The following is a 17,011-nucleotide window of genomic DNA, read 5'->3' on the forward strand; positions in this document are numbered from 1 at the left end:
AGGCTGCCACACTCATTTTGCTAACAGTGAGAGTGGGAAATGCACCAAAATACTAGCAAAAATCCAGTCAAATCTGCCAATTAGTTTAGATATATATAAACAGGTAAGGGGCCTTCTTCCCTAAGACTGAACAACAGAGATCATGGGTATGACACTTGTTCAAAAACCATTGAAATACCAATGTATTAAGGCATTTCCTGATTTCATTTCCAGACTGAGAAGAATACACAAACTCTCAAGTCAATCCAAACTAGTATGAAGCCTGCTAAAGAAAGACATACAGATACATTTAAAATATGGAGTAATAAGGAGTTATAAAAATAACGAAGACTGTGATAATTTCACACTTGACACACTAAAGAGTAAAAATGGAATTCTTCACTGTAAAACATGCCCTTAAAAGCTACATTCACATTAATCTACTAGCAGAACCTTCTTCCCAAAACAGACACTATTTGGAGAGAGAATTACATGCAACCTTGTTTGAGCTGAGTGGCCCCTGTCTACAGCTGACTGACTAAATGACTATAAATATTTCAGGACTCTAAAGAGAAACTGCCATGAAGCATTTGTTTAACCTCAGGGCATCTAAAGTAAATTTAAGACACTGGGATTTTATTTTCATTCCCAAAGAAAAGGGAGAAAACCACTTCTTGTGGATATCAGTGGAGGAGAAGAGAAAAGTGCTGACTACTAATCATTTACAATGTGTTAGACACTGTCCTACGCTCTGGGCATGAAGTCATTTAATCCTACCAATTACCTTATGGGGTAGATATTATCAGCCCTATTTTAGAGGTCAGGACACCAGGAGAGCCCAAGTGACCCACCACAGGTCTCCCAGCTAGACGTGTTCATGCAGGCACTCACAGCCCACATCAAACCCACTAATAGAAGTTGGGATTGGAGTCTACTAAGAGCTGTTTCCTAGGTCTCCCAAGATCTACAAGCACTTCAAAATCCAGATATCACATAAAACAGTTCCTGACAGATTGTTCAGAGATTAAAAGTAGGGAAGCACTGCTTTTAAAAATCCCAGCTTTCCTCTCAATGGAGTATTTTATTTATAAGTTATTGTTGTATTTTAGCTATAATCGGCCTTATGAAGTCAGTGATATGTTTAAGCATTTTTAATTTTATCAGCTCTCTAGCAAAATAAATACATTCCTACATAGTGATTTGGGATAGACACCATCATTTATCAATAAGAGAAATGCCAAGACAAAACCAACAAGACATGTCCCCTTGATACAGAAGCAAGACTTGGCTTGTGCCCATTCGGACTGTCCGCTCGCTGCTTTGGTGTTGTGTTCAGCTGGGATCTCCCCATGAGCTGCAAGCTGGTAAGCATCCCTATCATCACCCTGATCTGGAGAAACTTGAGCCACCCATGTGAAAAAGGAATGATGACATTTCAGTTGCATTCCTTAATGGCAGCTGAATACCCATTCCTTCTATGCTTTTCAGTTTCTAGTAGTTTTGTCTGCTAAAAATATCAGGGAGGAGTTCATTCCCGTACAGCCCTGTTATACTGTAAGCTGCTCTAAAATTCTAGGCCCAATACAACAAAATCTGAGTAACTTAAAACCAAATTACTAATTAAATCTTTCCAGATCTATTAAGGGCCAGATGAAGAAGTTCTATTAGCTTTGATGCCTTCTCTTAGCGATTCCGATGAATACTTTGAATATCTTAAAACACTGATTAAGCCATAAATGAGATTAACAAATTGAGTGATTAACTTTGCTTATATATTTTATTTCTTTAAAAATTAACTTTATGACTAGTATGGAAGATAATAAACATTTCCAAAAACAGTCCTTGGGGAGGCTGGGTGGTGCAGTCAGTTAAGCGGCTGACTCTTCATCTGGGCTTGGGTCATGGTCTCGCGGTTCATGGGGTCGAGCCCCACGTCGGGCTCTGCGCTGATGGCACGGGGCCTGCTTGGGATTCTGTCTCTCTTTCTCTCTGCCCCTCCCCAACTTGTGCTCTCTCTCTTTCTCTCAAAAATAAATAAACATAAAAATCTTATTTTAAATTACAATTTTTTTTACAAAGTCCTTAAAATATATCTGTAACTAGTTTATTGGGCAGTCAAATCTTTGTGTAACCATTATATAAACTTAAAAGAGTTTCATTTTTCTCCACTCATACTTTTTCAGCTGTGCTAGGCCAAATTTCCCTGACACATCCCTTAAGGAATCTTGGACAGATCTCACTGATTTCTGGTCACTTTTAGTTATTAAAAGTCCAGACTAATTATAAACTTCAATGTCATATTAATGATAAACTTTGTTCCTTCCCTCAGTATGGGCTTGCACAGACCAAGAGGCTTACAGTGGAAAGAGAGGCTGCCTGCATCTAGAACCTTCTTCCCATCTCTTTTCAAGGTCTAGCTCCTCTGGTGCTGGGAGCTGGGAAGAAAACCGGGATCCTGTGATGGGAATGGTTACTTGTTGGTGGAAGGAGGTTTCAGTCCTGCTCTGGTTTGGTTGATTACTGGTGGTTTGTGACTAAGGAGTGTGTGTGGATTTCCTGACAGGGTGGGCAGTACTATCATGGTGCTCACCCCTCTTGAGAGCAGCTCTCTGGGTGAGGTATTGTCTCCTCTGGGCTGGAAGCCCCCTTGGCAGCATTATGATGTCTGACCTCCGTGTTTAGAGCCACAGAGATTGCAGAGGTTGTTCTCCATACTTTCCAGGGGCCACCAGGACCCAAGGAAAGGGAGAGGTACCCTAGTCTCTTCTTTCCTAGAATACGCCAACATGACCCCGGTTACCCTGCAGGCCTTGGCTCCACCTACAGAAGTCTGCTACCTACAGAACTCTTTGCGAGAGACATGGACATCGCTCTCTTATTCCAGGCATCTTTTCCTTATGTCTATGTTAATATGCCCCCCAGACTCCCAGAACTTCCCCACTGAGTTCTGCTCTAGTGGCACGTCAGTGGGTTTCCTGGTTCAACCAGCTTAGCGAGCAGCTGGCTGCCAGTCTCCCTTTCCTGCAGGCACCACCAATTTGTGACTGGCTCTCTGGAAGACATCCCTCCACCCCTGACTTTAATCGAAGCAAGAAGAGAGCTACTTTCTTCTTCTACTAGACCACTGGATTGTGAATTCCATAAGGGTAGAACTTTCTCAATGGCTGCACCCCCAGTGCCTAGAACACTACCTGGAACAGGTACCTAATAAATATTTACTGAATGAAAGAAGGATGGTAGGGCTTTTAGTAAACCCTGGAGAGAGATGTCTGGCCTCAATTGTTGGTGGCTCTCCTCAAAATATGGGGTACTGCAGTCTTCAGCTACGGTCTCTAGTGCTAATGTGTGGCAACAGGAAAAGTCCCCTTCAACACTATGGCACATATCTGTTAACTCCAAAAAAGTAAAATAAAATAAAAAAGTGTGTGTGTGTGTGTGTGTGTGTGTGTGTGTGTGTGCGCGCGCGCGCGCATGCGCTCACGCTATCAAGTAGGAGCACTTACAACTTAAGTAAAGGAAAAGGAGTATCTGGGAAAATCAGGGTATTATCCAGCATATTTTGTTTATTCCACTACAGGATGGTCTCATGCTCCATTACATGTTTATTCTGCAAGCCGGATAATACATTTATTTTGATTCCGACTCATTCTTTTCCAGAAAAATGGCTTCTGTAAAAAAAATTCTTCAAAATGATAATAAACACCACAGTTTACTCTTTTGACAAACATGCATTGAATGAAGTGCCCTGGGAGGATAGAGTTCTTACCAATATCACCAAGAACAACCATTTGTAGCTTTCTACTGCAGCAGTTTCACAAAACTTACTCTGACAATTTAAATTCCTATCTTAAAGATGCAAAATTTACTTCGACAAATCTCTAAAAAGTTTAAAAATAGAGGTCAGCTGAAAACCACAAATCATGAAACTCAGATTGCAATGATTTTTTTAAGTAGTGAAACAACACCTACAAATAAGCAGGTACCTCTGACTCTAGTTTTGAGGCATCAATCTACCACAGAAGAGGAATCACGGTCTGACGCAAATATGGCAAAATATTTTTTTAAAACTTAGCAAAGACAAATTTTGATCAAAGTTATTCATCCTTACTTGCCACATGGGCCTCAGAAAATAAAATTTACCAAAAATATAACATTTAACATAAATATTACTTTTAGATTGGCATGATTGGTGGCTGAAACAGTATTTTAAATTTCCCAGATATTAACATACAAATTCACGAATTCAGTCAAAACTCCGGGAAGATATTCAAGGATTTAAAAGAATACACATCAGAGAGCTCCTACGAAACGTTAAAAGAAAAAAAAAATTCCTGCCTACTTTAATAACAATCAGTCTTATGCAAACTTCAAAGCAAAACCACTAACTGAGTAAAACTGAAGATGACAGCTTCTGCCCTTGTCCTTTCGTTAATAACTTTTAAGATATGTTCATAAATGTTATTAATCTAAGATAAAACAGAAAATGAGACTAAGTGAACATAAAACTGGCTAAATTAAATGTGTCTTACGGGGGGGGCATCAACTTGCAAACGTAATGTTTCAAACTTTCGACTTTCTGGTTTAGGGAGAGGACAGTAGTGTTTATGAGGTATGTCGTCATCTTAGACTCACAACTATTATGCATAAGTCACTGAAAATTAAGATGACAGTAATATGCCAGTGTCATTTGCAAGCAAAATAGCTTAAGGGTAAAAATTTATAGCAAACTAAAATTTTTACACTTAGGGGACTACAGTAAAATGAATTTTTCATGAAGGCTTTTTTTTTTTTTTTTTTTTTTTTTGGTCTGAGAATGGCACTAAATTAGATTTTTAAAAATTGTTTTTGGTACCAACTAATTTAATAGAGAACATGGCATCAAACTCGTATTTGTAATACCACCTTGTAAAATGAGCACATTCCCAACGTTCCCAGAACTTTCCAGCGTGGGCTTGGAACAAGCTATCGCTATCACCTCTCACAGAGGCAAGCACTTTTGGTGAGATCTTCCCTTGAATCAAACACCTGCTTGCTGAGTGCGCCACCACCAATGCGGACACGGGAGCGGAAGCAAGAACTGGACATTGAGGGATTCACCTTAACTGGCCAATCTCACTTTGCATCTCCTGGGAAGCCAGGAGGTTGTGGTCTCTTGTGGAAACTTGGGGATCAGAATGTGAGCTCTGGCTTGAATACTATACATTAATATGAAGTAGTTTTGCTAGCAAATCTTAACATTTTATTTTTCAGGATGAAATTTCACCTCAGCCTTAAATGGTCCAATTTTAATAAGGATAAAAAGAAAAATGCATCTTTAATTACTTATCAAATGAAAGACATACTATTGGTTTACCTCCTGTGGAAAAGTAACAAAAAAGCATATGGCTGTTAAATTCAATGTGCTCTTGAGGAACTTTCCGTAAAATGTTTTTAGCAAGTGACTGGCACATGCTGTTATTCAGAGGAGCTAATCCACTGGATGATTATCCTGAAATTATTTTGTATTAGTATACAATATCACGTAACTTCCAATCCTTAAGAAATGACCCAACAGACCTAGTACCAACAAATGTCAGAATTCTCCAAAGCATTCTTAGACAAAAATATTGTGAGAGAAATTTCCTTTGCCTCATTAGATTCAGAGCAGGAGGAAGTCATTTTGAAAGATACTGCATGCAGAGGAATTACCTTCAAACTGACTTAAATATTGCAAATATTGTAATCTGGTCTACACAACACTGTCCGTTTTTCGGTTCCCATGACACCCACCCCATTTTTAGTTAGGAAGATCCAGGTGAATGAACCTCTTCCTGCTCTAAATTCTTTTAACCAAAATGCATAATCTTCTGTCAGGCAGGCCCACTCCAGTCCTGGGGTCACCAATCCACACATCTCTCCTGCTCACCCAGAGGGAAGAAACAGGCACTGGCCCCTCCTCAGAGATAAGCTCAAGGCCTCCTCTCAACCCTACTCATTCCAGAGTCTTCTACGTAGACCACCCTCACTCTCTTAGCCCATCTGACAGAAAAGCTGACTGTGCTCGACCATGCTGTCCAAGGAAGGAGAGAGGACTCTAAAATACTGAGGCAGTGGCAGATTTTGTCAGCTATCTCCTAGTTTTCTATAGTTTTTCAATCACTAGAAATTTTGTTTTTTATTGACCTTTAATGAATGTCATCCTGAATTATACCAACTAAAAATGAAGAGGGCAGATTTCCTACTAGGTAGTTTTGCTAGGTCAACAGCAGTGGAAGTTTCCCCATCCCCTGCCAAATCTCTGCTCTGAGTATAAAAATGAAGGCACTGTTTATTGATTTTTAAGTAGTGGGTTTTTAACTTTGCAGAATGATGAAGTACTGAATAATTGGTAACTATTTTGTAAAATCTCTTAAATCTCATTAAGAAATTAACTTATAGGATAACTGAGAGCAGCAAAAGTGGAAGCAGTAGGATAGAATACAATTAAATCCTCCTAAATCAACTGAATTGTGACCACCGTGATTTCTGAATGGGTGAGCCTCTTTGAAAAGGGCAGGGGTAACATGAAAAGCTCAATTGGCTCAGCGTTAACAGGTTTACAAAGGAGGGGAATAGGTTTCCAGCTCAATCCCTGGTCCCTGAGAAGGCAGATGGGCCAATATCAGATCAATGGTGATTGGAACCGAGAAAGCATGACACCACTGAGTTCTACAGATCATGATTAGTGGCAGTTCCTGAACCCCTCTCACAAGGGCAAGCTCTCAGTCTCTAAGGAAGGGCTAGGTCGCTGGCTATCGGCACCCTCTAGTGGCCAGATTTGGCACCACATGTTGTCTGCCTTCTCAGAGCAGAGACCTGCTTCCATTTTTTTTTTTTTTTTTTTTTTTAAAGCATAGTATACAGTATTTCAGAATCTTTTTTGGTTAGAGAAAGAATCACCACTACCATTTCTGGGCTACAGGTATGTGGCCAACTACTTACTAGGTGTAAATCTGGAACCCCCAAAAGTAAGCTATTGTAATGATTCAAAGAGAGAAAATGTTCTTCCAAAGGTATTTAAAATCTCGTGGGTGAAGCTACTTAAATGAAAAGATCTGGTCAGAACTTGGCTATTTATAATTTAATCTTCTGAAGGTACTTATTTTATAAGCAATATTATTTTATATATTGATTCATATCACTATAAATTTCATACACATCACAGCTCACATCTATTGAGCACATGGCACTGGCAGACACTATGCTGTTAAATGACTCTGCTGTCATCTGAAGGGCAACTGTTCTGTGAAACAGTACTGTTAACACCACCATTTTTCTGAGTTAAAATTGTCAGGGGCACCAAGAATTTAAACTTACCCAAGACACTTAGCTGCTAAAAGGCATGGCCAGGATTCGAATCCAAGGCAGCCTAATTTCAGAGCTGGCACTTTGAAACATTACCCTATACAGAGATACATAGTTTATCAGCTGCAGTAATTTTCCCCCCAAAAGAGATGGTTTCTTAGAGATTTTTAAATTAGATGTAGATTAGCACAGAAACTTACGAGTCAGTGATGCTTAAGTGGTAAGTGAAAGCCCTGTGCTAGCTGTGTTCATTTCTTATCACGCTTATTCAAGTGTGCTTTCGAGTCAAAGGGGAGCTTGTAATTGGCCAGGAGAGCCTGGGGTCTAATATTTTTCACATCATAATACATTTTAAAATATTTTACACTTTACATGTTTACAGACATATCAGATGGACCTCATAGTAATTCTGTGAAATGGGACAGGTAACTTGGAAATAGGCATTATTCTGACTTTATAGATAAGATTAATGAGGTTTAGGGGCGCCTGGGTGGCTCAGTCGGTTGGGCCTCCGACTTCGGCTCAGGTTATGATCTCACGGTCTGTGAGTTTGAGCCCCGTGTTGGGCTCTGTGCCAACAGCTCAGAGCCTGGAGCCTGCTTCAGATTCTCTGTCTCTGTCTCTCTCTGACCCTCCCCCGTTCATGCTCTGTCTCTCTCTGTCTCAAAAATAAACATTAAAAAAAAAAATTAATGAGGTATAGAATGATTTAGTGGCTTCCTTAAATAACACAATTTCCTCAAAATCTAAGATCTCAAATGACTGAATGTACAAGGTATTATGCTAAGTCTACAATCTTTATCTTCTGTTACACGGAAGATAAAAATGAGAATTTTCACAGTAAACCGAAAGATGTTTTATTTATGCCAAAAATCTGGTTTCATATTATTTCTGATTTGTTTACAAGAAATAATTTAATACTAATTACTATACCTGAACTAGCAAAAATCCACAGAAGAAGGTAAATGAAAATCAGTAGGTAAAAAGCAATAGAAAAAAAAAATAACAGCTCTGGATCATAAAATCCATACTAAATTGGGAGCAAAATGGCCCCCAAATTATGAGGTTAAGATGAATGATTATGCAAGCACTTAGCATTTTAAAATTCTTTAATTTTGTAAAGTACCTTCAAAAATGTGTTACTTTTTGATAACCCCTGAGAGATCATTAGGAGGCATAATAGCCTTTATTTATATGGCAGATAAAGAACAGATCAAAAGTACTATGAAAGGAAGCTATTACTTTTGATTAAAAGAAAGTAGCTTGTGATTCTCATAACAAGACAAAGCTCCAAGTTCTTTCTGAATAGAAAGCAATGCAGTGTAGAAACATTCCTGCCCATCCATCTTCCATACACTCTGCTTTAAGGGAGGATTCATACCTCCCCTCTGATCCAAGGCCAGATTGCCAGGGGTGGTCTTAGAAACCTAACTATATGGTTCTCTTTCTTTGTGCACCATCAAACTCTTTACGCATCAAAACTGAGATACTTTCCAAATACATCCTGTCTTAAACACAGCAAACCACCCCTCTAGTTGCCATACTTCTCTTTTCTCCTCTTGAAAGTCAAACGTCTCAGATGTGTGGAGAAAAAGTGTCTACTTTCTAAAATGGTAACCACACTTCAACTCACCTCACACTGTTTCTGCCCCCTCATGTTCTCCACACCACTCTTCTTAAGTCACTAAAATCAAATGAATTTTTATAGTTTTTATCTTGTTTGACCCCCCCCCCCCCCCCCACACACACACACCGCCCGCCAAGCTGCACTTTACACTACTGTTCACTCCCTCCTTCTCCTCCTTCAGGTCCTAACCTAGCAATTAGCAGGTGCCTAATAAATTCTTGTTCAATAAGCTAAAAGAACTAAGCATAAATATATCCCCATAGTCCAAGAGTTTTCCTAGTCTTGTAAATATCTTTTCAGGGTCTGCAGTTTCTCTTGATTCTGTTGAATTTTGAGGTGGAATTTTGCCTTGACCAGACACTGAAAAGCTTGAATTCTTACTAATCAATGTGTAATTTGTCTAAAGAGCGGCCTATCACAGACAAAAGAGTAGATGCTACTATTTTAGTAATATCTGCTAATAGTAGATAGTAACAAGGGATGATGCATCATCACCCTGGCTGTGACTCATAAATAATACATTAATAATGAGTGCCATTTTACATTTCAAAAACCACTGTGGAAGATTCTGTGTATCAATTTATCAATGTTTATCATCACTATGGCACATTTAAAGGTATGCGGAACAATTCAATATTAATCATTAAAGATGTTACTGTGATGGTGTTTCGTGAAATCAGAATTCATCCGTATACCCACATTCAACAAACTAAAATGTCTTGATCAATATATTACCACAATTTTCATATTAGGAGCCTCAATTCAAATCGTTGACATCTTACTGTTGGGTAGAGGCCAGAGGTTGGTAGACTCTCAGGTTCGAGTGCCTGAAAGGCTTCTGCTTAACATGTGAATATCAACTTGGTCAGAGAGACCAAGAACAGTGGCCAGAAGAGGAGGCAGAATGTAGAATACCTATCTACATAAAAAATAATGAGGGAAAAGACCATGATGACAGAGATGGTTTCCCTTAGCTTACCTCAAAAGCCTTTCATTTCTCAAGCCCAATGAAGCAGTGTTAGAGTTGACTGCAATAGGTTTTTTACTAGATTGTTCTGAAGGCTGCTATGTTTTGGAAAGTAAAAAATCATAGTATCAGAAACATTAATCCATAATAAGATTAAATACTGTCTGAAGAAACTACCTCCAGGTCATATAACAAAAATGAGGTCTGAGCAGAAAAAGCATGCATCTGAAATATTTAAAAATAAAGACAAATCTTTTTTTTAAGTTTTTTTTTTTTAATGTTTATTTCTTTTTGAGAGACAGAATGTGAGCAGGGGAGGAGCAGAGAGAGAGGGAGACACAGAATCCAAAGCAGGCTCCATCCAGGCTCTGAGCTGTCAGCACAGAGCCTGATGTGGGGCTTGAACTCATGAACTGTGAGATCATGACCTGAGCCAAGTCAGACGCTGCCCAAGACAATTAAATCTTTTAAGGGCTTTTAAAGCAACATCTGACAGCTATACTGTAATAAAACTAAACATCAAGCTTAAAGAAGTGAAACAAAACACTGCCACCATGTCCCTGTGGGCTAAAACTTTGAGAATCTTGTAAACAGCAGGTTTAACAATAATAATTTCCCCCCAAATTTGGAACAATGCTCCCCTAGAATTTCTTGTTCTATGTGTCAATGACCTTTTTTTTTAATTTTAAAAAAAATTTTTGAATACTTATTTTTGAGAGAGAGAGAGAGAGAGACAGAGTATGAGCGGGGAAGGGGCAGAGAGAGAGGGAGACACAGAACTGGAAGCAGGCTCCGGGCTCTGAGCCATGAGCACAGAGCCCGATGCGGGGCTCAAACTCATGACCGGTGAGATCATGACCTGAGCCAAAGTCGGACGGACGCTCAACCGACTGGACCACCCAGGCGCCCCTCAGTGACCTTTCTTAGCTTACTCCCAAGTGGGACCATTTGAGCTGCTGATTAAATTCTTATTTAATCCTAACAGCTAATCATGACATACTGGTCATGACATAATCATGACAGTTGGTCATGACTAAGTATAGGAGACAGAGTAGCGTGATGTTCAAATTTATTTTAAAGTTAGGGGCGCCTGGGTGACTTAGTCAGTTAAGTGTCCAACTTCGGCTTAGGTCATGATCTCGTGGTTCATGAGTTTGAACCCTGCCATCGGGCTCCCTGCTGTCAGCTCGGAGCCTGGAGCCTGCTTGGGATTCTGTGTCTCCCTCTCTCTCTGCCCCTCCCCTGCTCATGCTGGGTCTCTCTCTCTCTCTCTCAAAAATAAATAAAAACATTAAAAAATTTTTTTAAAAAGAAAGTGAACTATGTAGCACCATAAGTACTATCTATACCTCAGATACACTTCAAGGCAAAGGTAGATACATTTCAAGGCAAAGGTAGATACATTGGGCAGAGAAAACGTCAACATTTGACACTTGACATTTAATCCAATGCACTTAATGTAAGTTACAAGTTTTTATTCAAACTCTTGGGGGAGAAAAGTTTCATGTTCTAAGTGTATGCAACGTAATAATGTCCTCTGTTTTCTCCAGATAATTTGTCAAAACCAAAGGTGTAGAGGGAAGGTGAGAGTCATGCAGTGATTTTCTTGCAGATGTGAAGACTTGGGAGCACCTCTGTCTAGTGCTCAGAGCTTTACTGCCCCACAAACTCTAACACGGGGCAGAGACTTGGGAGAGGTGATGAAAGGTCCAAAATAATTACTGGGACTAATCAGAATTGCAAAGGACACTGACATGAGGTCACTGTAACAGAGTTATACTTTATACTTATCAGCAGTCTTAAATGGCTATGGGTAAATGTTCTGGTTGTGTGGGCCCCTTGTAACTAGGATATTCATTCCAACAGAAAAGGGGGAAAATTGATTCCAGGTGAGAACAATGTCTCTTTCTCTCTCTCTCTCTCTTTTTTAAGTTGAGAACTGACAATCTTGTTACTGGCAAATGAAAAAGGCAAATACAGGAACAGATTTTAGAGGTGCAATAAAACACAGCTTACCAAAAAAAATCAACGTGGTACTTCTAATGACATAAATAATAGATACTGAGCAAGTGACAATTATTCATAATTTATTTCATTTCAAAAATAACCATAGCCAAAACCATTTTTAGATTCAACCCCCAAATTTTTCAAGTTCTCTAAGATTTATAAATTATATCACTGTTGATGATTTCCTCTCCCATCACATACATGTCCATTGAAAGACAAGTCCTAACTCCAGCTCCATAGCAGCCAAGATACATCCACGATGGCCATGGCTGAGGACTGATGGTTCCTGTACTACTCTTATCCACAAATCCCACTCATGGGTTCTTTCCCAAGAGTCCCTTAGCAGTTCATTCCGTAACTTCCCATTCCACCAGATGCCTTCCACCAGAAATGGTCACCCCTGCAGCTCTGACTGCTGGACAGGCATGGAAAAGCTTCAGTGATGAGGTATAAAGTTGCAATGCTGGCCTAGCATAATATTAGACCAGGAGGAATGGCCCTAATGAAGGAAAGGGACAAGGAAAGAAAAGGACACAGAGAAAGGCTCTAGAAGTCTGTTGCAGGGTTTCTCAACCTGGACAATATTGACATTTTGGGTTGCCCAGCTCTTTGTTTTGGAGGGCTATCCTGTGCACCGTAGAGGGTTTAGCAGCAACCCTGGCTTCTACTAACTAGATGCTCCTAGCATTCCCCCCAGATATCTCCAGACTACGAAACGGTCCTGGAGTACAAAATCATCCATAGTTAGAACCAGTGAACTTCTCTGAGCATCCTAGACACAGAGAGGTGTAGGAAAAAAACTGAAGAGAGAGAGGGACCTGAATTCAGACTCTTGAGCTATGTGTGGAAGAAGGTAATGCCTCTTGGAATGTGCTTTTCTCTCTGAACATTACTCAATGGAATGGAAATTTTAGAGTGAGCACAAGGACAAGGGCACTAGAGGTCAGAGAAGTGAGAGAAATCTGTAAATAAGAATTTCAACTTCAAGTAATCTGCCTCTGACAAAGTGATCCCTGTGTATCTTCCTAAGAGTACTGAAACTCTTTTTGTTAAGGATCTGGCTTATTACAAAGCCCATCAAGAAGCACACTGAGACAGATCTGAGCGTGGGGTGGGGAAAGGGAAGGGTTGTTGAGAAGTGGGGAAGGGCTTACCATAGCTAAACTAAACTTAAGGCAGATCAAGTTTGCCTTCTGAGCAGAGAGTAAAGACCTGAAACATAGAAGAGGGTCACAGTGCAGCTTCTTAGCCAACTTTTCGAGGTCAGATGCCTGGGCTTCTCACTGAGGAAGGTGGCAGAACCTAGAAAGACCCTTCCCATTCCCCAGGGTTTCCAGAGGGACTTCATATGAGTAAAACCAACCTTAGGAAAGCAAAATGACATTTTATTTTCTGCCTCCTCATTTATTAAGTTGTGTGACTTGAAGAAAATCATGTGAGTTCTTTCAGTTTCTGAGCCTCTCAAATAAAATACAAATACTATAACTCATTTCACAGGGTTGTTCTGAAGATTACATGAAACCACACGGTAAAGGCCAAGCACAAGTGTGGGCACAGCTGGCTCCTGGCCCTTCTGTCTCCCCTTCTTTTTAAAATCTCTTTCCCTTTCAGGGACGCCTGGGTGGCTCAGTCGGTTGAGCGACCGACTTTGGCTCAGGTCATGATCTCACGGTTTGTGAGTTCGAGCCCCGTGTCGGGCTCTGTGCTGACAGCTCAGAGCCTGGAGCCTGCTTCCGATTCTGTGTCTCCCTGTCTCTCTGCCCCTCTTCCACTCATGCTCTGTCTCAGAAATAAATAAACATAAAAAAAAAAAAATAAAAAATAAACTCTCTTTCCCTTTCAGCTCACGTATACATGCCCACATCCATGCCAGCCTGTACTGACAGAGCTTTCTGCCATCCACTCTTATATACTACATTTCCTGGCTTCTGTCATCACCTTGTTCTGGGATTTTCCTGTCTCCCCACACCCCTGATGGGGCAGTGGTACCTGTTGCTAGGTACATCAAAATTCTTTCACCTCTGGTGACGAAAGTGTGTGTGTCAGGGTGGCAAGGAGGAGGATGCAAGAAACAAGAATGTTAGTTGTGAGAACGATAAACTTTATCTTTATGACTGTATTACCCTTGGCAGTCCTGATCGACTCCACCTGATGGAGACATAAAGAATCTGTCTGTGTGATGGTGTGGGCATGTAGTTTAGCAGGAAGCCTGAGAGGCAGTTAAAGGGTCAGAAAGCATGTAAGGAGTTCAGTTTTTGGTATGTTTGGTATGTCAGAGTAAGCTCCTAGTAGACTAACTCTTTCACAGATAACAACCTTCAATTGTGGACAAAATACAAAAAGCAACTACTAATCTGGGCAGTTAACAAAAACACTTTCCCTTCCACAACAAAACATCTACCATGTTTGGGATATAACCCAAAATCACTTGACATTTCAACGTCAGGAAAATATGATCCACTCTCAAAGGAAAAGATAATCAACAGAGATCTACCTTGACATGACCCTCATAGAGAAACTGACAGGACTTTAAAGCAGCTATAATTAAACTCAGTAAGGGAAAATATGCTCATAATGAATGAAGAAATGGGAAACCTCAGCAGAGAAATAGGAAACATAACAAAGACCCACATGGAAATTTTAGAGAAACGAAACACTGAATATGTATCTGGAATGAAAGTTTACTGGATATGCTTAATAGCAGGATGGAGATGACAAAAGATCTGCTGGAAAAAGATCAATAGAAATTATCCAATTTGAAGAAGAGGGAGAAGAGACTGAAAGAGAAAAAAAGAGTTCAGGGACTTCTGGGATAATGTCAAGAGATTTAACAGATACACTGGAGTCCCAGAGGTTAGATAATGAGTGAATGGGGTGGGGGTGGGGGGATATATATACATAAAATAAAATAAAATAAAATAAAATAAAATAAAATAAAATAAAATAAAATAAAATAAAATAATAATAATAAATAAAATAAAATAAAAATAAATCTGAAGAAATAATAACCAAATACATTCTCTGAAGTTTTAGCAACAGATGCAAATTTTACAGATTTAGGAAGTTCATCAACTGTAAAGAGGATTGAAAACAACAGCAATGACAAATATTTATGCCTAGGTTTGCTGAAAAACAAAACAAAAAAATCTTAAAAGAATTTTTTTTTAACATTTATTTATTTTTGACAGAGGGAGACAGAGTGTAAGTGGGGGAGGAGCAAAGAGAGGGAAACACAGAATCTGAAGCAGGCTCCAGGCTCCGATCTGTCAGCACAGAGCCCGATGCGGGACTCGAACTCACGAAACGTGAGATCATGACCTGAGGCAAAGTCGGATGCTTAACTGACTAAGCCACCCAGGCACCCAAGAAAAAAATCTTGAAAGTAGACAGAGAAAAGTGACATGTACAGGTGATGTATTAATCCCTTGTATATAACAATTTAAATCATCATAAACTTCTCTTTGAAAATATGGAGACCAGAAGACAAGTGGAACATTTTAAACATTCTGGGGGAAAAACATACTTCACTTTAAATATAAAGGCACAGATAGGTTAAAGTTAATGGACATAAATGGGGCACCTGGATGGCTCAGTCAGTTGAACATCTGACTTCAGCTCAGGTCATGATCTTACAGTTCATGGATTCAAGCCCTGCATCGAGCCTTGTGCTGACAGCTCAGAGCCTGGAGCCTGCTTCAGATTCTGTGTTTCCCTCTCTCTCTGCCCCTTCCCTGCTTGCTCTCTCTCTCTCTCTCTCTCTCTCTCTCTCTCTCAAAATAAATAAACATTAAAAATTAAAAAAAAAAAGAAAAAAGTTAATGGACATAAAAAGAAATAGCATGCAAACAGGAAACACAACAAGGCTGGAGTGATTGTGTTAATATTAGGAAAAAACTGTATCACCTGCCTAGCTGATACAATGTAATTAAAAAAAAAAAAAAAGAAAATTCAACAGGGAACAAAAAAAGCCTCTCCAAATGTACCATGGCAATGAATTCAGCCTGTATCAGACAATTCAGATGACAATGTCTCTCTATTACCATCTTGACCGGCATATATCATAATTACTACAGAGGCCGCCCAGGCATATCCAACCTTAGTATGCTTCTCACTACTGTCTCTCCACCTGGACAATGAAACTCAACAGAAATAATTATAACCACTGAGTCAGAGATTTTCCATTTGGGGGAAAGATTCAGGGTATGCTCTTGTGTCACAACTTGCTGGGGAACACAAACACATACACACACATACATAATAAAGCAAATATGGAGAATATCTGTTGAAATCTAGGTGGCTAATGTGTGTTCACTGTATTTCAGCTTTAAAAAAAAGTTCGACAATAAGAAAATATTGAAGGAAAATTACTTTCAAGAACTTTACTCAAGATACATTCTCCTGTCTTTCCTTCATATTTTGATATATTGTTTTTGGGGAGAGGGGGAAGTCAGGGTACTGGCTATATATTGTGGAAAAAAAAAACAAAAAACCATCACATGAATTTGGTATACTTCAACCATGGCTAGAAAATCCACATGGATAAGTACTGTCAGAATTTATGTTAAAAGTTTTCGGGACTCCTGGGTGGCTCAGTCGGTTAAGTGTCCGACTTCGGCTCAGGTCATGATCTCACGGTCCGTGAGTTTGAGCCCCGCGTCGGGCTCTGTGCTGACAGCTCAGAGCCTGGAGCCTGCTTCAGATTCTGTGTCTCCCTCTCTCTCTGCCCCTCCCCTGCTCATGCTCTCTCTCTGTCTCAAAAATAAATAAAAAACATTAAAAAAAAATTAAAAAAAAATTTCTGTCTCAAGGTTATAAAGTCTAAGAGTCTTACACCAAGTTCTTAAACATCCAAGATAGTTATCAGGCATTCATTAAACAAATATTCCTTGAAACCTACTATGTGATAGATCAAGGAAGAGACAATAACCAAACATATGTAAGATGTTGCTGGGTAGTGTTAAGTGCCAATAGGGTAAGGGAACAGAAAGACTGGAAAAGTGACCTAAATGAAGTGAGAGAATATCAGTGAGAAGAAGAGTACTCCAGGCAGCATCAGCCAAAGCACAGGCCTCAGAGAAGTACACTTGACTTTACTTGAAGTTCAGCAA

The 17,011-nt window shown here is 39.7% G+C and overlaps 1 protein-coding gene and 1 long non-coding RNA gene across 4 annotated transcripts in view; one reads left to right on the forward strand and one right to left on the reverse strand.

The window, feature by feature from the left end:
- Positions 1 to 17,011, forward strand: part of LOC144615114 (uncharacterized) — a 33,568-nt gene that overhangs the window by 10,474 nt on the left and 6,083 nt on the right. Inside the window, exons 2-5 of one of the 3 annotated variants that reach the window (XR_013553574.2) lie at positions 1,255 to 1,343; positions 2,309 to 2,390; positions 2,755 to 3,179; positions 3,557 to 3,621. This is a non-coding gene — a long non-coding RNA (uncharacterized LOC144615114). Of the gene's footprint in view, positions 1 to 1,254; positions 1,344 to 2,308; positions 2,391 to 2,754; positions 3,622 to 17,011 lie in introns of those variants that run through there. The other 2 variants (XR_013553572.2, XR_013553573.2) reach the window with 2 other exon arrangements.
- STK3 (serine/threonine kinase 3) overlaps positions 1 to 17,011 on the reverse strand; it is a 282,561-nt gene that overhangs the window by 10,237 nt on the left and 255,313 nt on the right.

The sequence above is a fragment of the Panthera onca genome, chromosome F2 (genome assembly GCF_046562875.1).
Source record: "Panthera onca isolate mPanOnc1 chromosome F2, mPanOnc1 haplotype 2, whole genome shotgun sequence".
Lineage (NCBI taxonomy): Eukaryota > Metazoa > Chordata > Mammalia > Carnivora > Felidae > Panthera > Panthera onca.